The 24,145-nt window shown below is 49.8% G+C and overlaps 20 non-coding genes across 20 annotated transcripts; all 20 read left to right on the forward strand.

Moving 5' to 3' along the window:
- The first annotated feature begins 1,181 nt into the window (after window positions 1-1,181).
- Window positions 1,182-1,263, forward strand: Trnas-uga (transfer RNA serine (anticodon UGA)). Its single transcript has one exon. It is a non-coding gene; the product is annotated as a tRNA-Ser (tRNA).
- A 567-nt stretch (window positions 1,264-1,830) lies between these two features.
- On the forward strand, window positions 1,831-1,903 carry Trnaf-gaa (transfer RNA phenylalanine (anticodon GAA)). The gene has a single exon. It is a non-coding gene; the product is annotated as a tRNA-Phe (tRNA).
- A 540-nt stretch (window positions 1,904-2,443) lies between these two features.
- Window positions 2,444-2,516, forward strand: Trnak-uuu (transfer RNA lysine (anticodon UUU)). Its single transcript has one exon. It is a non-coding gene; the product is annotated as a tRNA-Lys (tRNA).
- Window positions 2,517-8,837: 6,321 nt separating this feature from the next.
- Trnas-uga (transfer RNA serine (anticodon UGA)) lies at window positions 8,838-8,919 on the forward strand. The gene has a single exon. It is a non-coding gene; the product is annotated as a tRNA-Ser (tRNA).
- Window positions 8,920-9,486: 567 nt separating this feature from the next.
- On the forward strand, window positions 9,487-9,559 carry Trnaf-gaa (transfer RNA phenylalanine (anticodon GAA)). Its single transcript has one exon. It is a non-coding gene; the product is annotated as a tRNA-Phe (tRNA).
- Window positions 9,560-10,099: 540 nt separating this feature from the next.
- Window positions 10,100-10,172, forward strand: Trnak-uuu (transfer RNA lysine (anticodon UUU)). The gene has a single exon. It is a non-coding gene; the product is annotated as a tRNA-Lys (tRNA).
- Window positions 10,173-16,492: 6,320 nt separating this feature from the next.
- On the forward strand, window positions 16,493-16,574 carry Trnas-uga (transfer RNA serine (anticodon UGA)). Its single transcript has one exon. It is a non-coding gene; the product is annotated as a tRNA-Ser (tRNA).
- Window positions 16,575-17,141: 567 nt separating this feature from the next.
- On the forward strand, window positions 17,142-17,214 carry Trnaf-gaa (transfer RNA phenylalanine (anticodon GAA)). The gene has a single exon. It is a non-coding gene; the product is annotated as a tRNA-Phe (tRNA).
- Window positions 17,215-17,754: 540 nt separating this feature from the next.
- Trnak-uuu (transfer RNA lysine (anticodon UUU)) lies at window positions 17,755-17,827 on the forward strand. Its single transcript has one exon. It is a non-coding gene; the product is annotated as a tRNA-Lys (tRNA).
- Window positions 17,828-17,965: 138 nt separating this feature from the next.
- Trnas-cga (transfer RNA serine (anticodon CGA)) lies at window positions 17,966-18,047 on the forward strand. The gene has a single exon. It is a non-coding gene; the product is annotated as a tRNA-Ser (tRNA).
- Window positions 18,048-18,739: 692 nt separating this feature from the next.
- Trnas-uga (transfer RNA serine (anticodon UGA)) lies at window positions 18,740-18,821 on the forward strand. Its single transcript has one exon. It is a non-coding gene; the product is annotated as a tRNA-Ser (tRNA).
- Window positions 18,822-19,388: 567 nt separating this feature from the next.
- On the forward strand, window positions 19,389-19,461 carry Trnaf-gaa (transfer RNA phenylalanine (anticodon GAA)). Its single transcript has one exon. It is a non-coding gene; the product is annotated as a tRNA-Phe (tRNA).
- Window positions 19,462-20,001: 540 nt separating this feature from the next.
- Trnak-uuu (transfer RNA lysine (anticodon UUU)) lies at window positions 20,002-20,074 on the forward strand. Its single transcript has one exon. It is a non-coding gene; the product is annotated as a tRNA-Lys (tRNA).
- Window positions 20,075-20,212: 138 nt separating this feature from the next.
- Trnas-cga (transfer RNA serine (anticodon CGA)) lies at window positions 20,213-20,294 on the forward strand. Its single transcript has one exon. It is a non-coding gene; the product is annotated as a tRNA-Ser (tRNA).
- A 692-nt stretch (window positions 20,295-20,986) lies between these two features.
- Trnas-uga (transfer RNA serine (anticodon UGA)) lies at window positions 20,987-21,068 on the forward strand. Its single transcript has one exon. It is a non-coding gene; the product is annotated as a tRNA-Ser (tRNA).
- Window positions 21,069-21,635: 567 nt separating this feature from the next.
- On the forward strand, window positions 21,636-21,708 carry Trnaf-gaa (transfer RNA phenylalanine (anticodon GAA)). The gene has a single exon. It is a non-coding gene; the product is annotated as a tRNA-Phe (tRNA).
- Window positions 21,709-22,248: 540 nt separating this feature from the next.
- Trnak-uuu (transfer RNA lysine (anticodon UUU)) lies at window positions 22,249-22,321 on the forward strand. The gene has a single exon. It is a non-coding gene; the product is annotated as a tRNA-Lys (tRNA).
- A 138-nt stretch (window positions 22,322-22,459) lies between these two features.
- Trnas-cga (transfer RNA serine (anticodon CGA)) lies at window positions 22,460-22,541 on the forward strand. Its single transcript has one exon. It is a non-coding gene; the product is annotated as a tRNA-Ser (tRNA).
- A 692-nt stretch (window positions 22,542-23,233) lies between these two features.
- On the forward strand, window positions 23,234-23,315 carry Trnas-uga (transfer RNA serine (anticodon UGA)). Its single transcript has one exon. It is a non-coding gene; the product is annotated as a tRNA-Ser (tRNA).
- A 567-nt stretch (window positions 23,316-23,882) lies between these two features.
- Trnaf-gaa (transfer RNA phenylalanine (anticodon GAA)) lies at window positions 23,883-23,955 on the forward strand. The gene has a single exon. It is a non-coding gene; the product is annotated as a tRNA-Phe (tRNA).
- The last annotated feature ends 190 nt before the right edge of the window (window positions 23,956-24,145 follow it).

Here is a 24,145-nt window from a genome sequence, read left to right on the forward strand (position 1 = left end):
GAGAAGCCGACCTTACAGTTTTCCGACGTAAGAGGGCCCCTAAAGTACGGTTGCCAAAGGTAATTTGAAAAAAAATAACGAACAACCACAATGCCGATGGAGGCGGCACATACAGAGGATTTCTTCTCGGAGATGGCATTCATGAGTCGAAGCCACTCATCCCTTTTGTTTTCATTTACTTTATGTTATACCATTAAAAAAAAAAAAAAAAAAAAAAAAAAAAAAAAAAAAAAAAAAAAAAACTAATAAATTTAAAGCGTAGAAGCTAGCCGACGAAGGCAGAAAAGGTGAGCGATTGGATGGGCTATGTGGGGAGAAGGGAGGCCCAAAAAAAAAAAAAAAAAAAAAAAAAAAAAAAAAAAAAAAAGAAAAAAAAAAAAGAAAAAAAAAAAAAGAAAAAAAAAAAAAAAAAAAAAAAAAAGTGGTTAAGGCGTCTGACTCGAAATCCGATTCCCTCTGGGAGCGTAGGTTCGAATCCTACCGGCTGCGTACGATTTTGCGTAAAGAGGAGCAAACATTTTCGCACACATGTGACATGCGTGGGCGAATGCGGGTGCAAACCAGTGACGCCATTCTCAACAAGACGAAAGTTTCCGTTTAAGAATACTGAGTTTCGCGACGACCGCTGCTTACTGTGGCCATCGGTTCACCTCGCACTGACGCTGGGACTGCAGAAAGCCGTCGCTGAGATCGTGAGTACACAGATGTGCTCGAAAGTGTTGGACAGAGCGAACATTCATTTCTTTTTAAGAACCGCAATTCAATCATTCGAGTGCGGCAAAGGCGGTGGTGCAGCGTTTCTTTTCTTAAGATCTCGCAGCTGCTTGGAGGTATGTCCATCGTTTTAAGACGACAGAAAACTAGCGTCAGCGGTGCGTCAGTGGGAAGTCGGTGAAGTCGCCATTGGAGCCATAAGCCAGTAATTACAACATGCGAATCACTCGCACACCATGTAGCATGCACTACAACGCTCGCCCGAGGGACCGGACAGCTCAGTCGGTAGAGCGCTAGACCTTCAACCAAAGGGTCTCGGGTTCAAACCCCCGTCCAGGCGAAAATTGACACACTGTCGTAACAGCTAATGGAAACCCTACAGAATAGAGTGACGCCACGCCGTTTTCTGCCATCAGATTGCTTCTAAAGACGGCGGTTTCACTTGTCGGGAGTCGCTTCTGCCACCGGCAGTCGTGGCCGAGTGGTTAAGGCGTCTGACTTGAAATCAGATTCCCTCTGGGAGCGTAGGTTCGAGTCCTACCGACTGCGAAAATTTTCTCGCTCTCAAAAGATGGACGTTCAGCTGCATCCTAGCAGTTGCGTCACTACTAAACACGTGCGTCACCAGCAATGTGCAGTGTTATTTGATCCAGGGCGCAGCGTTACAGTCGAGCCCAGAAGCCGCAGCTCATCTCCTCGTCTCACAGCCGCCCACCGGCTTACTGGGCAGTGCAGATGTGTCCGTTTTAGCTTGCAGACGATGACGTGTAGCAATTGATGAGCTAACGCAAGTCGAATGTTTTACCGTGTGTATCTGCTAGATACTGCCTCTCATACGGTAGAGACTCACTCCTTCTTGTGTCTCGTTCTCTGCACACGAGTTGCCCCTGGCTGGCATCGATATAGCACGGGTTTTCTAGCGAAGTGAATATTACACGAGTCTAGTCGACATGTTTGCTTGTTACGATGATGGAAGCAGAAGAAATGTGTGTGGGACTTCACTGCATCGGCTGCTCGCCTTTCAGCGTCCCTGTGTCTTATCAGACGAAGGTGACTGTGAAATTGGCAACGAGGCAGAGGTGAACAAACACATGCAAACAGCAACGTTCAACGTCAGCCGAAATAGCTCAGTTGGGAGAGCGTTAGACTGAAGATCTAAAGGTCCCTGGTTCGATCCCGGGTTTCGGCAGGTATTCGTTTTCATGCGACGCCAATGGAATTGCTCTGTGTTGGTGATGATGCAACTACCGCTGACAACAAAAATGACTCTCTCCTGTAGTTGTACTGGTTGTCTAGTGCATGCCATAAGAGGAACTCACTAGACAACTAACTCCCCTAGAAGCAAAAGAATCAAAAAAAGTCCTACCGACTGCGTTCCTTTTTCTGTGTCAGGTGGTGAAGAACGTCTTCAACGGAACCGTGAAACGAGCGAAAACGTGGGAAACATTGCATTCGAAATGCTTGCGAATTTTCCAATTGCCCCGTGAGTGTCGACAAAACATGTAAATTCTGTGCTCCAACGTATGAGACGTAACGACTGCTGCAATTTGTTGTTGCATCGTGTGTCAGCAGTCTTCGATAGTGTGTCACGAGCTTAGTGGGATAAGTTTGCAGACAGCATTTAGGCGACGTTTAATTAGTAACGGCCCCATGCAGCGATTGCACAACAGTAAAGGACATGAGTCAATGTACAGTTGTGCAGCGTGAGAGGTTTCACAGTATCGTGTGAGCCCGGATAGCTCAGTCGGTAGAGCATTAGGCTTTTAACCTAAGGGTCCAGGGTTCAAGTCCCTGTCCGGGCGGAAATTTTAATACTTTGGTAGCGATTCGTCTGGTAGCGGTGGAAACGCTACGGAAAATAATGAAGCTACGCCGTTTTCTGACACCACAGTGCTTTAAACGGTAGCAGTTGCATGTGTCGGGACAACACCGCGCTACCGGCAGTCGTGGCCGAGTGGTTAAGGCAGTCTACTCGCGGCTGGCGAGGTGAGCGGACGTGCGCTGTTTACGTCCTCGCTGTTCCGGCCAGCTCCGCGGCGAGTGGTGAGTCAACACGGTGGGACTAGCCGTTTCTCGAGGAATTTAATCATGTACACGTGGTAACGATGGAGTCTCATTTCCGTACAAATACACTGAAATTTAGTTTCGACGACCATTATGCACGACCTAAACCATACGAAGTAGAGGCCTTTTTGCGCGATGTAGTGAAGTTACAATTTGGCGACGTTATCGGTATCCATTTGTCGATAGTTAGCCGAACAGTCTATGTGAAGATGTCGAACACAGACTGCTGTGCACGAGTAATAGCCTCTTCGGGAGGTCGATTTAAGTTCACCCATTGTGACGGTAACGTGGGGGATGTGACGGTTGAAATGGCGGGACTTGGCGTCAGGACCATTAGGATCTTTGAGCTTCCGTTTGAGGTGCCTGCAGGGCAGATCAATCAAGTTCTTACTACATATGGCACGGTCATAAGTCATACAGCGGAGAAGTGGACAACTTTCAATACCTACCCTGTTCTCAATGGGGTGCGGCAGATCAAAATTGATCTTCGGCGTCACGTCCCTTCATATATATACGTCAGTGGATGTAGAGCCATTGTCATGTATGACGGGCAACCCCGAACGTGCTCAGGTTGTGGTAAGGAAGGCCATGTTCGCTCGGACTGCATGCAGCGGAGGATAGCGCAGTTACCAGTGGGAGAATCCGAAAGATCTGCGACTATGCAGTCGTTGCCGGTAAGTTACGTTGCGGCAGTCAGAGGACCGGAACCGGACCACTTACTAGTAGAGGAGGCGGCTCCTCGCCCGTCACCACCTGAGACCAACGTTGCGCCCATAGTCACGAACCAGATAACGGCGACAAACTTATCCGCTGCCCAGTCAGAGCAACAGGTAACTCCCGATGACGAGGGCCATGCCGCAGTTGCTGCGGCTGAAAACGTCGTGCTCCAGGATCCGGAGGGCCCGCAGGAGCCGGACCAGACCGTATCTTCCGATAATGAGATGGGCCGACCACGGCACTCACCCCGCAGACGCAAAAAACAACGGATTGCGCCCCCGAACGCGGACCAGACGGCGAAGGAGGTGCGAGAAAAAGCTCAGCGGGTTGCCCGCACACTTGGAGGAACACCGGTAGCACAAGACGATGGCATCCACCAGGTCCTCATTCCGGCGGACATTCTTGCGACGGCCGAGCCACCTACCCCTCCCACCGAACGGATGGTAGTGCACGCGACACGGGAGGTGACCCCGCATGACATACCCATGCAGACGCTTGACGGCGACACGACGGAGGTTGGCCTCCGGGCGACCGGCAACTGGGCCGATGATGTGGAAAACGTTCCGCCAGGAGGGGACTCGAATGACGATCCTATGGTTGGTGTGGGGACAGCGGTCATGCGCGGGGTCGGGGATGATACGGATGGGCTTCCCCCCCGCCCCAGCGACCACTAATCTATAGTGTGTGTAGTCACAGAAAAGGCCTTCCTTTCTTCCATCCGCGAATGACTTCTGCACAAGCTTACAGGATAGGGACTGTCAACATCAACAGTATCAGCAGCAATCTTAAGCTACAGACCTTCCGTGATATGTTATATGCGGCCGAACTCGACGTGGTCTTACTACAAGAGGTGAAGAACATAGACCTCGCCACGATTAGTGGATATATAGCCTTCACTCATCCCGGGACTGTGCAAGAACTTGGAACAGCCATCCTCACAAAGGAAGGGATACTAGCGACTGACGTAGAGTACCTCCCAACGGCGAGAGGTATGGCACTCACCATTTACGATACTCGTATTGTCAACGTCTATGCCCCTTCAGGGACTGGTAATAGACCGCAACGGGCGGCGTTTTTTAACGATGCTATTGCACCATTGCTTGTAGGCCATTACGACCACATTATATTCGGTGGCGACTACAACTGCGTCCTATCTCCGAAAGACCAGACGCCACATTTTAACACTTGTCCGGATCTAGCGGCTATAATACGGGACTTTCATTTTATTGATACCTGGGAACACGTCAATGGCGATAGGCCAGGATTCACGCATATCACGACTCACTCCGCCAGCCGACTCGATCGTATTTACGTCACGCTGGATTTAAGTCGAAGACTTTTGCAGACGGAGATATGGCCGACCGTCTTCTCTGACCACGCGGCGTACATTTGTACACTCAACCTCCAACGCCAAGGGACGTACCGTGGAAGAGGATACTGGAAGTTGAATGTATCGCATTTGGACGAACAGGCATGCCATGAACTCTTCGCTGCGTCTTGGGCGGCTTGTGAGAGGAGGTTTTCTCAATATGCCTCGGCGTTGGAATGGTGGCTAAACTGTGCAAAACCGACGATCAGGAAGGCCTTTATGAGATACTCCCGTGACAGGAAGGAATGGTACACCAGGACGGTCGAGTTCTATTTCCAGGTCCTTCGAGACTTATACCGCCCGGACGCGTCGATTATAGACAATCACCAGGAAATACAACGGATAAAAGCCACGATTACGGCTTTGACGCGTCAAAAGCTCATCGGGTGCAAAGTCAGGGCGCGACTTCGTGACGGTGTCGCAGGCGAGCAACCTTCCATCTATCACGTACTTAAGGAGCGGACAGGTCGCCGCAGGAAACTGGTCACTGAACTACGGACGGAGGACGGATGTTTGTTGTTGCAGCAGCGTGAGATATCAGCTGAGATGAAGCACTATTATGCGACGCTATACGCCGCTGGCCCTGTGGATCACGAGGCGATGGAGGCTTTACTGTCGGGTATAACCCGCAAGGTGAATCAGACGGAAGCTCTTCAATTGTTGGCTGAACCTACAGAAGAGGAAGTAGAAGATGCACTGCTGACGGGCCCTGAGAACAAGTCACCTGGTCCAGACGGCCTACCGGTGGAGTTCTATCGCACATTTAAACGACTGTTGTTGCCGAAACTGACGTGCATATGCCAGGAAGTAATGGACCCCGACAAAGACATCCCGCGACAATTCAGTGAGGGCTTGATCATACCGGTTCCTAAGTCACCATTGGCGCAATCCGCAAAACACTACCGCCCGCTCACACTTCTAAACTGTGATTATAAGATCTTTGCAAGGATTATAGCTAGGAGACTCAAACCGGTGATGAACACGGTTACAGCCCCGCCACAAACGAGTGTCGGTATAGGCCGCAACATTCACGACACCTTGTGTGACTATCGCGACGTCATAGCGGTAGCTGCCGCCTGTCGCATTCCGTGCGCCTTAGTTGCTCTCGATTTTGACAAAGCATTCGACCGTGTGAACCATGAGTATTTACTGAAAACCATGCAGACAATGAACTTCCCCCACCGTTTCCTCACCATCATCGCACGACTGCTGCGCCACTCCCAGTCCACGATTTTGCTCAACGGGCGATCAGTGGGGCCGATAACTATTGAAAGTTCGGTCAGACAGGGCTGCCCTATGTCGATGGCGCTGTTTGCTATCGCCATCGAGCCGCTATTAACAGCGCTGACCTCACACCTCCAGGGTGTCCTGATGTATGGTCACAAGTTTGTATGCCGCGCCTACGCGGATGATGTGGCCTTTCTTGTGCGAACCACGTCTGAGATACGGACGGCGATGGACATAGTAGAGCAGTATAGGAAGGCGGCGGGGGCTCGGTTGAATGTAATGAAGTCCGGTGTCCTGAACATCGGTCGCGGATTGAAGGCCCCTATTCCTGGACAGATCAAGGTGATCACGGTCATGAAGTGCTTGGGAGTGAAATTTACTCATGACATCCGACGCACGATTGCAATCAATTACAAAGATTTGCTAAATACAGTGCGCGCGAGCATACGTCAACATACCCTCAGGTCGCTGGACGAAATACAACGCGTGGCCTTGGTGAACATTTATCTCGTCTCTAAAGTTAACTATGTGGCACGCGTACTCCCGCTACCCCTCCCGATGGCAAGCAGATTGTTAGCTGCCTTCGGCCACTTTGTCAGCCGCGGCCACATTTTCAAAGTCAAGTATTCTACGTTGACTCTGCCGTCGGCGTCAGGTGGTCTCAACCTCACCGACGTCTATACGAAGACACGGGCCCTGTACGTCATTTCTACATTTAGCAGATGGAAGAATTCGCCCAATAGTATCACCACTTTTCTATTGAACGAAATAAAGCCGGCTAATCTTGACGCGCCTGTGGATGTTCATCACATACCAGACGACCTTCAGCATATCAAGCAATTTTTGCTTGACTATAGCTACATCCGCCTGGGAATGCCTGAGGAACAGATAGTCACAGTGCGAGCAGTGTACAAATATTTGCTCACGACGCACGCTCGAAACAGTATTGAAGTTAAGTACCCCGAGGCAGTCTGGCCACGTGTATGGAGAAGTGTTCATCATCCACATTTGCCAACGGGAGTGAGAGCATTGTGGTATTACGTGGTCAATAGGAAACTTCCCACGACTTCCCGCTTACATTCGATACATTTGGCTGATACTTCCCTTTGTGCAACCTGTAACGTGCAAGATACTGATGAACACACATTCGTATGCGGTACGGCGCAAGACATCTGGAAAGCGGTTAGAAACCTCTTGGCATTTCTACAACGCACGTCCCCTCAAGCCATCACCCTTAAGAGTCTACTTCTACCGGACGATGACCTCTACCCTACCACGAAACGAAATGCCGTAACCTGGCTGAAAGGACAAGCAATCTACTATATTCTTACAAACTCAGAACGTAGTATTGGAGACTTTTCGACATATTTACAAACACAGCACGATGGACTTCGCAAACTTCCACATTACAAACAGGAATACGCAAATTTTCTCATTAAAGCGATCATGGATCCCCCACAGAATTGGCGGGTGTAAAGCTAAGAGTAGACAAGACAGGACAGTAAAGAGAAGAGACCACACGATGAAACAGGATGAACTCGCAACGGAGTGAACACATTGCAACCCGAGAAGCCGACCTTACAGTTTTCCGACGTAAGAGGGCCCCTAAAGTACGGTTGCCAAAGGTAATTTGAAAAAAAATAACGAACAACCACAATGCCGATGGAGGCGGCACATACAGAGGATTTCTTCTCGGAGATGGCATTCATGAGTCGAAGCCACTCATCCCTTTTGTTTTCATTTACTTTATGTTATACCATTAAAAAAAAAAAAAAAAAAAAAAAAAAAAAAAAAAAAAAAAAAAAAAACTAATAAATTTAAAGCGTAGAAGCTAGCCGACGAAGGCAGAAAAGGTGAGCGATTGGATGGGCTATGTGGGGAGAAGGGAGGCCCAAAAAAAAAAAAAAAAAAAAAAAAAAAAAAAAAAAAAAAAGAAAAAAAAAAAAGAAAAAAAAAAAAAGAAAAAAAAAAAAAAAAAAAAAAAAAGTGGTTAAGGCGTCTGACTCGAAATCCGATTCCCTCTGGGAGCGTAGGTTCGAATCCTACCGGCTGCGTACGATTTTGCGTAAAGAGGAGCAAACATTTTCGCACACATGTGACATGCGTGGGCGAATGCGGGTGCAAACCAGTGACGCCATTCTCAACAAGACGAAAGTTTCCGTTTAAGAATACTGAGTTTCGCGACGACCGCTGCTTACTGTGGCCATCGGTTCACCTCGCACTGACGCTGGGACTGCAGAAAGCCGTCGCTGAGATCGTGAGTACACAGATGTGCTCGAAAGTGTTGGACAGAGCGAACATTCATTTCTTTTTAAGAACCGCAATTCAATCATTCGAGTGCGGCAAAGGCGGTGGTGCAGCGTTTCTTTTCTTAAGATCTCGCAGCTGCTTGGAGGTATGTCCATCGTTTTAAGACGACAGAAAACTAGCGTCAGCGGTGCGTCAGTGGGAAGTCGGTGAAGTCGCCATTGGAGCCATAAGCCAGTAATTACAACATGCGAATCACTCGCACACCATGTAGCATGCACTACAACGCTCGCCCGAGGGACCGGACAGCTCAGTCGGTAGAGCGCTAGACCTTCAACCAAAGGGTCTCGGGTTCAAACCCCCGTCCAGGCGAAAATTGACACACTGTCGTAACAGCTAATGGAAACCCTACAGAATAGAGTGACGCCACGCCGTTTTCTGCCATCAGATTGCTTCTAAAGACGGCGGTTTCACTTGTCGGGAGTCGCTTCTGCCACCGGCAGTCGTGGCCGAGTGGTTAAGGCGTCTGACTTGAAATCAGATTCCCTCTGGGAGCGTAGGTTCGAGTCCTACCGACTGCGAAAATTTTCTCGCTCTCAAAAGATGGACGTTCAGCTGCATCCTAGCAGTTGCGTCACTACTAAACACGTGCGTCACCAGCAATGTGCAGTGTTATTTGATCCAGGGCGCAGCGTTACAGTCGAGCCCAGAAGCCGCAGCTCATCTCCTCGTCTCACAGCCGCCCACCGGCTTACTGGGCAGTGCAGATGTGTCCGTTTTAGCTTGCAGACGATGACGTGTAGCAATTGATGAGCTAACGCAAGTCGAATGTTTTACCGTGTGTATCTGCTAGATACTGCCTCTCATACGGTAGAGACTCACTCCTTCTTGTGTCTCGTTCTCTGCACACGAGTTGCCCCTGGCTGGCATCGATATAGCACGGGTTTTCTAGCGAAGTGAATATTACACGAGTCTAGTCGACATGTTTGCTTGTTACGATGATGGAAGCAGAAGAAATGTGTGTGGGACTTCACTGCATCGGCTGCTCGCCTTTCAGCGTCCCTGTGTCTTATCAGACGAAGGTGACTGTGAAATTGGCAACGAGGCAGAGGTGAACAAACACATGCAAACAGCAACGTTCAACGTCAGCCGAAATAGCTCAGTTGGGAGAGCGTTAGACTGAAGATCTAAAGGTCCCTGGTTCGATCCCGGGTTTCGGCAGGTATTCGTTTTCATGCGACGCCAATGGAATTGCTCTGTGTTGGTGATGATGCAACTACCGCTGACAACAAAAATGACTCTCTCCTGTAGTTGTACTGGTTGTCTAGTGCATGCCATAAGAGGAACTCACTAGACAACTAACTCCCCTAGAAGCAAAAGAATCAAAAAAAGTCCTACCGACTGCGTTCCTTTTTCTGTGTCAGGTGGTGAAGAACGTCTTCAACGGAACCGTGAAACGAGCGAAAACGTGGGAAACATTGCATTCGAAATGCTTGCGAATTTTCCAATTGCCCCGTGAGTGTCGACAAAACATGTAAATTCTGTGCTCCAACGTATGAGACGTAACGACTGCTGCAATTTGTTGTTGCATCGTGTGTCAGCAGTCTTCGATAGTGTGTCACGAGCTTAGTGGGATAAGTTTGCAGACAGCATTTAGGCGACGTTTAATTAGTAACGGCCCCATGCAGCGATTGCACAACAGTAAAGGACATGAGTCAATGTACAGTTGTGCAGCGTGAGAGGTTTCACAGTATCGTGTGAGCCCGGATAGCTCAGTCGGTAGAGCATTAGGCTTTTAACCTAAGGGTCCAGGGTTCAAGTCCCTGTCCGGGCGGAAATTTTAATACTTTGGTAGCGATTCGTCTGGTAGCGGTGGAAACGCTACGGAAAATAATGAAGCTACGCCGTTTTCTGACACCACAGTGCTTTAAACGGTAGCAGTTGCATGTGTCGGGACAACACCGCGCTACCGGCAGTCGTGGCCGAGTGGTTAAGGCAGTCTACTCGCGGCTGGCGAGGTGAGCGGACGTGCGCTGTTTACGTCCTCGCTGTTCCGGCCAGCTCCGCGGCGAGTGGTGAGTCAACACGGTGGGACTAGCCGTTTCTCGAGGAATTTAATCATGTACACGTGGTAACGATGGAGTCTCATTTCCGTACAAATACACTGAAATTTAGTTTCGACGACCATTATGCACGACCTAAACCATACGAAGTAGAGGCCTTTTTGCGCGATGTAGTGAAGTTACAATTTGGCGACGTTATCGGTATCCATTTGTCGATAGTTAGCCGAACAGTCTATGTGAAGATGTCGAACACAGACTGCTGTGCACGAGTAATAGCCTCTTCGGGAGGTCGATTTAAGTTCACCCATTGTGACGGTAACGTGGGGGATGTGACGGTTGAAATGGCGGGACTTGGCGTCAGGACCATTAGGATCTTTGAGCTTCCGTTTGAGGTGCCTGCAGGGCAGATCAATCAAGTTCTTACTACATATGGCACGGTCATAAGTCATACAGCGGAGAAGTGGACAACTTTCAATACCTACCCTGTTCTCAATGGGGTGCGGCAGATCAAAATTGATCTTCGGCGTCACGTCCCTTCATATATATACGTCAGTGGATGTAGAGCCATTGTCATGTATGACGGGCAACCCCGAACGTGCTCAGGTTGTGGTAAGGAAGGCCATGTTCGCTCGGACTGCATGCAGCGGAGGATAGCGCAGTTACCAGTGGGAGAATCCGAAAGATCTGCGACTATGCAGTCGTTGCCGGTAAGTTACGTTGCGGCAGTCAGAGGACCGGAACCGGACCACTTACTAGTAGAGGAGGCGGCTCCTCGCCCGTCACCACCTGAGACCAACGTTGCGCCCATAGTCACGAACCAGATAACGGCGACAAACTTATCCGCTGCCCAGTCAGAGCAACAGGTAACTCCCGATGACGAGGGCCATGCCGCAGTTGCTGCGGCTGAAAACGTCGTGCTCCAGGATCCGGAGGGCCCGCAGGAGCCGGACCAGACCGTATCTTCCGATAATGAGATGGGCCGACCACGGCACTCACCCCGCAGACGCAAAAAACAACGGATTGCGCCCCCGAACGCGGACCAGACGGCGAAGGAGGTGCGAGAAAAAGCTCAGCGGGTTGCCCGCACACTTGGAGGAACACCGGTAGCACAAGACGATGGCATCCACCAGGTCCTCATTCCGGCGGACATTCTTGCGACGGCCGAGCCACCTACCCCTCCCACCGAACGGATGGTAGTGCACGCGACACGGGAGGTGACCCCGCATGACATACCCATGCAGACGCTTGACGGCGACACGACGGAGGTTGGCCTCCGGGCGACCGGCAACTGGGCCGATGATGTGGAAAACGTTCCGCCAGGAGGGGACTCGAATGACGATCCTATGGTTGGTGTGGGGACAGCGGTCATGCGCGGGGTCGGGGATGATACGGATGGGCTTCCCCCCCGCCCCAGCGACCACTAATCTATAGTGTGTGTAGTCACAGAAAAGGCCTTCCTTTCTTCCATCCGCGAATGACTTCTGCACAAGCTTACAGGATAGGGACTGTCAACATCAACAGTATCAGCAGCAATCTTAAGCTACAGACCTTCCGTGATATGTTATATGCGGCCGAACTCGACGTGGTCTTACTACAAGAGGTGAAGAACATAGACCTCGCCACGATTAGTGGATATATAGCCTTCACTCATCCCGGGACTGTGCAAGAACTTGGAACAGCCATCCTCACAAAGGAAGGGATACTAGCGACTGACGTAGAGTACCTCCCAACGGCGAGAGGTATGGCACTCACCATTTACGATACTCGTATTGTCAACGTCTATGCCCCTTCAGGGACTGGTAATAGACCGCAACGGGCGGCGTTTTTTAACGATGCTATTGCACCATTGCTTGTAGGCCATTACGACCACATTATATTCGGTGGCGACTACAACTGCGTCCTATCTCCGAAAGACCAGACGCCACATTTTAACACTTGTCCGGATCTAGCGGCTATAATACGGGACTTTCATTTTATTGATACCTGGGAACACGTCAATGGCGATAGGCCAGGATTCACGCATATCACGACTCACTCCGCCAGCCGACTCGATCGTATTTACGTCACGCTGGATTTAAGTCGAAGACTTTTGCAGACGGAGATATGGCCGACCGTCTTCTCTGACCACGCGGCGTACATTTGTACACTCAACCTCCAACGCCAAGGGACGTACCGTGGAAGAGGATACTGGAAGTTGAATGTATCGCATTTGGACGAACAGGCATGCCATGAACTCTTCGCTGCGTCTTGGGCGGCTTGTGAGAGGAGGTTTTCTCAATATGCCTCGGCGTTGGAATGGTGGCTAAACTGTGCAAAACCGACGATCAGGAAGGCCTTTATGAGATACTCCCGTGACAGGAAGGAATGGTACACCAGGACGGTCGAGTTCTATTTCCAGGTCCTTCGAGACTTATACCGCCCGGACGCGTCGATTATAGACAATCACCAGGAAATACAACGGATAAAAGCCACGATTACGGCTTTGACGCGTCAAAAGCTCATCGGGTGCAAAGTCAGGGCGCGACTTCGTGACGGTGTCGCAGGCGAGCAACCTTCCATCTATCACGTACTTAAGGAGCGGACAGGTCGCCGCAGGAAACTGGTCACTGAACTACGGACGGAGGACGGATGTTTGTTGTTGCAGCAGCGTGAGATATCAGCTGAGATGAAGCACTATTATGCGACGCTATACGCCGCTGGCCCTGTGGATCACGAGGCGATGGAGGCTTTACTGTCGGGTATAACCCGCAAGGTGAATCAGACGGAAGCTCTTCAATTGTTGGCTGAACCTACAGAAGAGGAAGTAGAAGATGCACTGCTGACGGGCCCTGAGAACAAGTCACCTGGTCCAGACGGCCTACCGGTGGAGTTCTATCGCACATTTAAACGACTGTTGTTGCCGAAACTGACGTGCATATGCCAGGAAGTAATGGACCCCGACAAAGACATCCCGCGACAATTCAGTGAGGGCTTGATCATACCGGTTCCTAAGTCACCATTGGCGCAATCCGCAAAACACTACCGCCCGCTCACACTTCTAAACTGTGATTATAAGATCTTTGCAAGGATTATAGCTAGGAGACTCAAACCGGTGATGAACACGGTTACAGCCCCGCCACAAACGAGTGTCGGTATAGGCCGCAACATTCACGACACCTTGTGTGACTATCGCGACGTCATAGCGGTAGCTGCCGCCTGTCGCATTCCGTGCGCCTTAGTTGCTCTCGATTTTGACAAAGCATTCGACCGTGTGAACCATGAGTATTTACTGAAAACCATGCAGACAATGAACTTCCCCCACCGTTTCCTCACCATCATCGCACGACTGCTGCGCCACTCCCAGTCCACGATTTTGCTCAACGGGCGATCAGTGGGGCCGATAACTATTGAAAGTTCGGTCAGACAGGGCTGCCCTATGTCGATGGCGCTGTTTGCTATCGCCATCGAGCCGCTATTAACAGCGCTGACCTCACACCTCCAGGGTGTCCTGATGTATGGTCACAAGTTTGTATGCCGCGCCTACGCGGATGATGTGGCCTTTCTTGTGCGAACCACGTCTGAGATACGGACGGCGATGGACATAGTAGAGCAGTATAGGAAGGCGGCGGGGGCTCGGTTGAATGTAATGAAGTCCGGTGTCCTGAACATCGGTCGCGGATTGAAGGCCCCTATTCCTGGACAGATCAAGGTGATCACGGTCATGAAGTGCTTGGGAGTGAAATTTACTCATGACATCCGACGCACGATTGCAATCAATTACAAAGATTTGCTAAATACAGTGCGCGCGAGCATACGTCAACATACCCTCAGGTCGCTGGACGAAATACAACGCGTGGCCTTGGTGAACATTTATCTCGTCTCTAAAGTTAACTATGTGGCACGCGTACTCCCGCTACCCCTCCCGATGGCAAGCAGATTGTTAGCTGCCTTCGGCCACTTTGTCAGCCGCGGCCACATTTTCAAAGTCAAGTATTCTACGTTGACTCTGCCGTCGGCGTCAGGTGGTCTCAACCTCACCGACGTCTATACGAAGACACGGGCCCTGTACGTCATTTCTACATTTAGCAGATGGAAGAATTCGCCCAATAGTATCACCACTTTTCTATTGAACGAAATAAAGCCGGCTAATCTTGACGCGCCTGTGGATGTTCATCACATACCAGACGACCTTCAGCATATCAAGCAATTTTTGCTTGACTATAGCTACATCCGCCTGGGAATGCCTGAGGAACAGATAGTCACAGTGCGAGCAGTGTACAAATATTTGCTCACGACGCACGCTCGAAACAGTATTGAAGTTAAGTACCCCGAGGCAGTCTGGCCACGTGTATGGAGAAGTGTTCATCATCCACATTTGCCAACGGGAGTGAGAGCATTGTGGTATTACGTGGTCAATAGGAAACTTCCCACGACTTCCCGCTTACATTCGATACATTTGGCTGATACTTCCCTTTGTGCAACCTGTAACGTGCAAGATACTGATGAACACACATTCGTATGCGGTACGGCGCAAGACATCTGGAAAGCGGTTAGAAACCTCTTGGCATTTCTACAACGCACGTCCCCTCAAGCCATCACCCTTAAGAGTCTACTTCTACCGGACGATGACCTCTACCCTACCACGAAACGAAATGCCGTAACCTGGCTGAAAGGACAAGCAATCTACTATATTCTTACAAACTCAGAACGTAGTATTGGAGACTTTTCGACATATTTACAAACACAGCACGATGGACTTCGCAAACTTCCACATTACAAACAGGAATACGCAAATTTTCTCATTAAAGCGATCATGGATCCCCCACAGAATTGGCGGGTGTAAAGCTAAGAGTAGACAAGACAGGACAGTAAAGAGAAGAGACCACACGATGAAACAGGATGAACTCGCAACGGAGTGAACACATTGCAACCCGAGAAGCCGACCTTACAGTTTTCCGACGTAAGAGGGCCCCTAAAGTACGGTTGCCAAAGGTAATTTGAAAAAAAATAACGAACAACCACAATGCCGATGGAGGCGGCACATACAGAGGATTTCTTCTCGGAGATGGCATTCATGAGTCGAAGCCACTCATCCCTTTTGTTTTCATTTACTTTATGTTATACCATTAAAAAAAAAAAAAAAAAAAAAAAAAAAAAAAAAAAAAAAAAAAAAAAACTAATAAATTTAAAGCGTAGAAGCTAGCCGACGAAGGCAGAAAAGGTGAGCGATTGGATGGGCTATGTGGGGAGAAGGGAGGCCCAAAAAAAAAAAAAAAAAAAAAAAAAAAAAAAAAAAAAAAAAAAAAAAAAAAAAAGAAAAAAAAAAAAAGAAAAAAAAAAAAAAAAAAAAAAGTGGTTAAGGCGTCTGACTCGAAATCCGATTCCCTCTGGGAGCGTAGGTTCGAATCCTACCGGCTGCGTACGATTTTGCGTAAAGAGGAGCAAACATTTTCGCACACATGTGACATGCGTGGGCGAATGCGGGTGCAAACCAGTGACGCCATTCTCAACAAGACGAAAGTTTCCGTTTAAGAATACTGAGTTTCGCGACGACCGCTGCTTACTGTGGCCATCGGTTCACCTCGCACTGACGCTGGGACTGCAGAAAGCCGTCGCTGAGATCGTGAGTACACAGATGTGCTCGAAAGTGTTGGACAGAGCGAACATTCATTTCTTTTTAAGAATCGCAATTCAATCATTCGAGTGCGGCAAAGGCGGTGGTGCAGCGTTTCTTTTCTTAAGATCTCGCAGCTGCTTGGAGGTATGTCCATCGTTTTAAGACGACAGAAAACTAGCGTCAGCGGTGCGTCAGTGGGAAGTCGGTGAAGTCGCCATTGGAGCCATAAGCCAGTAATTACAACATGCGAATCACTCGCACACCATGTAGCATGCACTACAACGCTCGCCCGAGGGACCGGACAGCTCAGTCGGTAGAGCGCTAGACCTTCAACCAAAGGGTCTCGGGTTCAAACCCCCGTCCAGGCGAAAATTGACACACTGTCGTAACAGCTAATGGAAACCCTACAGAATAGAGTGACGCCACGCCGTTTTCTGCCATCAGATTGCTTCTAAAGACGGCGGTTTCACTTGTCGGGAGTCGCTTCTGCCACCGGCAGTCGTGGCCGAGTGGTTAAGGCGTCTGACTTGAAATCAGATTCCCTCTGGGAGCGTAGGTTCGAGTCCTACCGACTGCGAAAATTTTCTCGCTCTCAAAAGATGGACGTTCAGCTGCATCCTAGCAGTTGCGTCACTACTAAACACGTGCGTCACCAGCAATGTGCAGTGTTATTTGATCCAGGGCGCAGCGTTACAGTCGAGCCCAGAAGCCGCAGCTCATCTCCTCGTCTCACAGCCGCCCACCGGCTTACTGGGCAGTGCAGATGTGTCCGTTTTAGCTTGCAGACGATGACGTGTAGCAATTGATGAGCTAACGCAAGTCGAATGTTTTACCGTGTGTATCTGCTAGATACTGCCTCTCATACGGTAGAGACTCACTCCTTCTTGTGTCTCGTTCTCTGCACACGAGTTGCCCCTGGCTGGCATCGATATAGCACGGGTTTTCTAGCGAAGTGAATATTACACGAGTCTAGTCGACATGTTTGCTTGTTACGATGATGGAAGCAGAAGAAATGTGTGTGGGACTTCACTGCATCGGCTGCTCGCCTTTCAGCGTCCCTGTGTCTTATCAGACGAAGGTGACTGTGAAATTGGCAACGAGGCAGAGGTGAACAAACACATGCAAACAGCAACGTTCAACGTCAGCCGAAATAGCTCAGTTGGGAGAGCGTTAGACTGAAGATCTAAAGGTCCCTGGTTCGATCCCGGGTTTCGGCAGGTATTCGTTTTCATGCGACGCCAATGGAATTGCTCTGTGTTGGTGATGATGCAACTACCGCTGACAACAAAAATGACTCTCTCCTGTAGCTGTACTGGTTGTCTAGTGCATGCCATAAGAGGAACTCACTAGACAACTAACTCCCCTAGAAGCAAAAGAATCAAAAAAAGTCCTACCGACTGCGTTCCTTTTTCTGTGTCAGGTGGTGAAGAACGTCTTCAACGGAACCGTGAAACGAGCGAAAACGTGGGAAACATTGCATTCGAAATGCTTGCGAATTTTCCAATTGCCCCGTGAGTGTCGACAAAACATGTAAATTCTGTGCTCCAACGTATGAGACGTAACGACTGCTGCAATTTGTTGTTGCATCGTGTGTCAGCAGTCTTCGATAGTGTGTCACGAGCTTAGTGGGATAAGTTTGCAGACAGCATTTAGGCGACGTTTAATTAGTAACGGCCCCATGCAGCGATTGCACAACAGTAAAGGACATGAGTCAATGTACAGTTGTGCAGCGTGAGAGGTTTCACAGTATCGTGTGAGCCCGGATAGCTCAGTCGGTAGAGCATTAGGCTTTTAACCTAAGGGTCCAGGGTTCAAGTCCCTGTCCGGGCGGAAATTTTAATACTTTGGTAGCGATTCGTCTGGTAGCGGTGGAAACGCTACGGAAAATAATGAAGCTACGCCGTTTTCTGACACCACAGTGCTTTAAACGGTAGCAGTTGCATGTGTCGGGACAACACCGCGCTACCGGCAGTCGTGGCCGAGTGGTTAAGGCGTCTGACTCGAAATCAGATTCCCTCTGGGAGCGTAGGTTCGAATCCTACCGGCTGCGTACGATTTTGCGTAAAGAGGAGCAAACATTTTCGCACACATGTGACATGCGTGGGCGAATGCGGGTGCAAACCAGTGACGCCATTCTCAACAAGACGAAAGTTTCCGTTTAAGAATACTGAGTTTCGCGACGACCGCTGCTTACTGTGGCCATCGGTTCACCTCGCACTGACGCTGGGACTGCAGAAAGCCGTCGCTGAGATCGTGAGTACACAGATGTGCTCGAAAGTGTTGGACAGAGCGAACATTCATTTCTTTTTAAGAATCGCAATTCAATCATTCGAGTGCGGCAAAGGCGGTGGTGCAGCGTTTCTTTTCTTAAGATCTCGCAGCTGCTTGGAGGTATGTCCATCGTTTTAAGACGACAGAAAACTAGCGTCAGCGGTGCGTCAGTGGGAAGTCGGTGAAGTCGCCATTGGAGCCATAAGCCAGTAATTACAACATGCGAATCACTCGCACACCATGTAGCATGCACTACAACGCTCGCCCGAGGGACCGGACAGCTCAGTCGGTAGAGCGCTAGACCTTCAACCAAAGGGTCTCGGGTTCAAACCCCCGTCCAGGCGAAAATTGACACACTGTCGTAACAGCTAATGGAAACCCTACAGAATAGAGTGACGCCACGCCGTTTTCTGCCATCAGATTGCTTCTAAAGACGGCGGTTTCACTTGTCGGGAGTCGCTTCTGCCACCGGCAGTCGTGGCCGAGTGGTTAAGGCGTCTGACTTGAAATCAGATTCCCTCTGGGAGCGTAGGTTCGAGTCCTACCGACTGCGAAAATTTTCTCGCTCTCAAAAGATGGACGTTCAGCTGCATCCTAGCAGTTGCGTCACTACTAAACACGTGCGTCACCAGCAATGTGCAGTGTTATTTGATCCAGGGCGCAGCGTTACAGTCGAGCCCAGAAGCCGCAGCTCATCTCCTCGTCTCACAGCCGCCCACCGGCTTACTGGGCAGTGCAGATGTGTCCGTTTTAGCTTGCAGACGATGACGTGTAGCAATTGATGAGCTAACGCAAGTCGAATGTTTTACCGTGTGTATCTGCTAGATACTGCCTCTCATACGGTAGAGACTCACTCCTTCTTGTGTCTCGTTCTCTGCACACGAGTTGCCCCTGGCTGGCATCGATATAGCACGGGTTTTCTAGCGAAGTGAATATTACACGAGTCTAGTCGACATGTTTGCTTGTTACGATGATGGAAGCAGAAGAAATGTGTGTGGGACTTCACTGCATCGGCTGCTCGCCTTTCAGCGTCCCTGTGTCTTATCAGACGAAGGTGACTGTGAAATTGGCAACGAGGCAGAGGTGAACAAACACATGCAAACAGCAACGTTCAACGTCAGCCGAAATAGCTCAGTTGGGAGAGCGTTAGACTGAAGATCTAAAGGTCCCTGGTTCGATCCCGGGTTTCGGCAGGTATTCGTTTTCATGCGACGCCAATGGAATTGCTCTGTGTTGGTGATGATGCAACTACCGCTGACAACAAAAATGACTCTCTCCTGTAGCTGTACTGGTTGTCTAGTGCATGCCATAAGAGGAACTCACTAGACAACTAACTCCCCTAGAAGCAAAAGAATCAAAAAAAGTCCTACCGACTGCGTTCCTTTTTCTGTGTCAGGTGGTGAAGAACGTCTTCAACGGAACCGTGAAACGAGCGAAAACGTGGGAAACATTGCATTCGAAATGCTTGCGAATTTTCCAATTGCCCCGTGAGTGTCGACAAAACATGTAAATTCTGTGCTCCAACGTATGAGACGTAACGACTGCTGCAATTTGTTGTTGCATCGTGTGTCAGCAGTCTTCGATAGTGTGTCACGAGCTTAGTGGGATAAGTTTGCAGACAGCATTTAGGCGACGTTTAATTAGTAACGGCCCCATGCAGCGATTGCACAACAGTAAAGGACATGAGTCAATGTACAGTTGTGCAGCGTGAGAGGTTTCACAGTATCGTGTGAGCCCGGATAGCTCAGTCGGTAGAGCATTAGGCTTTTAACCTAAGGGTCCAGGGTTCAAGTCCCTGTCCGGGCGGAAATTTTAATACTTTGGTAGCGATTCGTCTGGTAGCGGTGGAAACGCTACGGAAAATAATGAAGCTACGCCGTTTTCTGACACCACAGTGCTTTAAACGGTAGCAGTTGCATGTGTCGGGACAACACCGCGCTACCGGCAGTCGTGGCCGAGTGGTTAAGGCGTCTGACTCGAAATCAGATTCCCTCTGGGAGCGTAGGTTCGAATCCTACCGGCTGCGTACGATTTTGCGTAAAGAGGAGCAAACATTTTCGCACACATGTGACATGCGTGGGCGAATGCGGGTGCAAACCAGTGACGCCATTCTCAACAAGACGAAAGTTTCCGTTTAAGAATACTGAGTTTCGCGACGACCGCTGCTTACTGTGGCCATCGGTTCACCTCGCACTGACGCTGGGACTGCAGAAAGCCGTCGCTGAGATCGTGAGTACACAGATGTGCTCGAAAGTGTTGGACAGAGCGAACATTCATTTCTTTTTAAGAATCGCAATTCAATCATTCGAGTGCGGCAAAGGCGGTGGTGCAGCGTTTCTTTTCTTAAGATCTCGCAGCTGCTTGGAGGTATGTCCATCGTTTTAAGACGACAGAAAACTAGCGTCAGCGGTGCGTCAGTGGGAAGTCGGTGAAGTCGCCATTGGAGCCATAAGCCAGTAATTACAACATGCGAATCACTCGCACACCATGTAGCATGCACTACAACGCTCGCCCGAGGGACCGGACAGCTCAGTCGGTAGAGCGCTAGACCTTCAACCAAAGGGTCTCGGGTTCAAACCCCCGTCCAGGCGAAAATTGACACACTGTCGTAACAGCTAATGGAAACCCTACAGAATAGAGTGACGCCACGCCGTTTTCTGCCATCAGATTGCTTCTAAAGACGGCGGTTTCACTTGTCGGGAGTCGCTTCTGCCACCGGCAGTCGTGGCCGAGTGGTTAAGGCGTCTGACTTGAAATCAGATTCCCTCTGGGAGCGTAGGTTCGAGTCCTACCGACTGCGAAAATTTTCTCGCTCTCAAAAGATGGACGTTCAGCTGCATCCTAGCAGTTGCGTCACTACTAAACACGTGCGTCACCAGCAATGTGCAGTGTTATTTGATCCAGGGCGCAGCGTTACAGTCGAGCCCAGAAGCCGCAGCTCATCTCCTCGTCTCACAGCCGCCCACCGGCTTACTGGGCAGTGCAGATGTGTCCGTTTTAGCTTGCAGACGATGACGTGTAGCAATTGATGAGCTAACGCAAGTCGAATGTTTTACCGTGTGTATCTGCTAGATACTGCCTCTCATACGGTAGAGACTCACTCCTTCTTGTGTCTCGTTCTCTGCACACGAGTTGCCCCTGGCTGGCATCGATATAGCACGGGTTTTCTAGCGAAGTGAATATTACACGAGTCTAGTCGACATGTTTGCTTGTTACGATGATGGAAGCAGAAGAAATGTGTGTGGGACTTCACTGCATCGGCTGCTCGCCTTTCAGCGTCCCTGTGTCTTATCAGACGAAGGTGACTGTGAAATTGGCAACGAGGCAGAGGTGAACAAACACATGCAAACAGCAACGTTCAACGTCAGCCGAAATAGCTCAGTTGGGAGAGCGTTAGACTGAAGATCTAAAGGTCCCTGGTTCGATCCCGGGTTTCGGCAGGTATTCGTTTTCATGCGACGCCAATGGAATTGCTCTGTGTTGGTGATGATGCAACTACCGCTGACAACAAAAATGACTCTCTCCTGTAGCTGTACTGGTTGTCTAGTGCATGCCATAAGAGGAACTCACTAGACAACTAACTCCCCTAGAAGCAAAAGAATCAAAAAAAGTCCTACCGACTGCGTTCCTTTTTCTGTGTCAGGTGGTGAAGAACGTCTTCAACGGAACCGTGAAACGAGCGAAAACGTGGGAAACATTGCATTCGAAATGCTTGCGAATTTTCCAATTGCCCCGTGAGTGTCGACAAAACATGTAAATTCTGTGCTCCAACGTATGAGACGTAACGACTGCTGCAATTTGTTGTTGCATCGTGTGTCAGCAGTCTTCGATAGTGTGTCACGAGCTTAGTGGGATAAGTTTGCAGACAGCATTTAGGCGACGTTTAATTAGTAACGGCCCCATGCAGCGATTGCACAACAGTAAAGGACATGAGTCAATGTACAGTTGTGCAGCGTGAGAGGTTTCACAGTATCGTGTGAGCCCGGATAGCTCAGTCGGTAGAGCATTAGGCTTTTAACCTAAGGGTCCAGGGTTCAAGTCCCTGTCCGGGCGGAAATTTTAATACTTTGGTAGCGATTCGTCTGGTAGCGGTGGAAACGCTACGGAAAATAATGAAGCTACGCCGTTTTCTGACACCACAGTGCTTTAAACGGTAGCAGTTGCATGTGTCGGGACAACACCGCGCTACCGGCAGTCGTGGCCGAGTGGTTAAGGCGTCTGACTCGAAATCAGATTCCCTCTGGGAGCGTAGGTTCGAATCCTACCGGCTGCGTACGATTTTGCGTAAAGAGGAGCAAACATTTTCGCACACATGTGACATGCGTGGGCGAATGCGGGTGCAAACCAGTGACGCCATTCTCAACAAGACGAAAGTTTCCGTTTAAGAATACTGAGTTTCGCGACGACCGCTGCTTACTGTGGCCATCGGTTCACCTCGCACTGACGCTGGGACTGCAGAAAGCCGTCGCTGAGATCGTGAGTACACAGATGTGCTCGAAAGTGTTGGACAGAGCGAACATTCATTTCTTTTTAAGAATCGCAATTCAATCATTCGAGTGCGGCAAAGGCGGTGGTGCAGCGTTTCTTTTCTTAAGATCTCGCAGCTGCTTGGAGGTATGTCCATCGTTTTAAGACGACAGAAAACTAGCGTCAGCGGTGCGTCAGTGGGAAGTCGGTGAAGTCGCCATTGGAGCCATAAGCCAGTAATTACAACATGCGAATCACTCGCACACCATGTAGCATGCACTACAACGCTCGCCCGAGGGACCGGACAGCTCAGTCGGTAGAGCGCTAGACCTTCAACCAAAGGGTCTCGGGTTCAAACCCCCGTCCAGGCGAAAATTGACACACTGTCGTAACAGCTAATGGAAACCCTACAGAATAGAGTGACGCCACGCCGTTTTCTGCCATCAGATTGCTTCTAAAGACGGCGGTTTCACTTGTCGGGAGTCGCTTCTGCCACGCGCAGTCGTGGCCGAGTGGTTAAGGCGTCTGACTTGAAATCAGATTCCCTCTGGGAGCGTAGGTTCGAGTCCTACCGACTGCGAAAATTTTCTCGCTCTCAAAAGATGGACGTTCAGCTGCATCCTAGCAGTTGCGTCACTACTAAACACGTGCGTCACCAGCAATGTGCAGTGTTATTTGATCCAGGGCGCAGCGTTACAGTCGAGCCCAGAAGCCGCAGCTCATCTCCTCGTCTCACAGCCGCCCACCGGCTTACTGGGCAGTGCAGATGTGTCCGTTTTAGCTTGCAGACGATGACGTGTAGCAATTGATGAGCTAACGCAAGTCGAATGTTTTACCGTGTGTATCTGCTAGATACTGCCTCTCATACGGTAGAGACTCACTCCTTCTTGTGTCTCGTTCTCTGCACACGAGTTGCCCCTGGCTGGCATCGATATAGCACGGGTTTTCTAGCGAAGTGAATATTACACGAGTCTAGTCGACATGTTTGCTTGTTACGATGATGGAAGCAGAAGAAATGTGTGTGGGACTTCACTGCATCGGCTGCTCGCCTTTCAGCGTCCCTGTGTCTTATCAGACGAAGGTGACTGTGAAATTGGCAACGAGGCAGAGGTGAACAAACACATGCAAACAGCAACGTTCAACGTCAGCCGAAATAGCTCAGTTGGGAGAGCGTTAGACTGAAGATCTAAAGGTCCCTGGTTCGATCCCGGGTTTCGGCAGGTATTCGTTTTCATGCGACGCCAATGGAATTGCTCTGTGTTGGTGATGATGCAACTACCGCTGACAACAAAAATGACTCTCTCCTGTAGCTGTACTGGTTGTCTAGTGCATGCCATAAGAGGAACTCACTAGACAACTAACTCCCCTAGAAGCAAAAGAATCAAAAAAAGTCCTACCGACTGCGTTCCT

This window comes from Schistocerca serialis, unplaced genomic scaffold (genome assembly GCF_023864345.2).
Source record: "Schistocerca serialis cubense isolate TAMUIC-IGC-003099 unplaced genomic scaffold, iqSchSeri2.2 HiC_scaffold_1376, whole genome shotgun sequence".
Classification (NCBI taxonomy): domain Eukaryota; kingdom Metazoa; phylum Arthropoda; class Insecta; order Orthoptera; family Acrididae; genus Schistocerca; species Schistocerca serialis.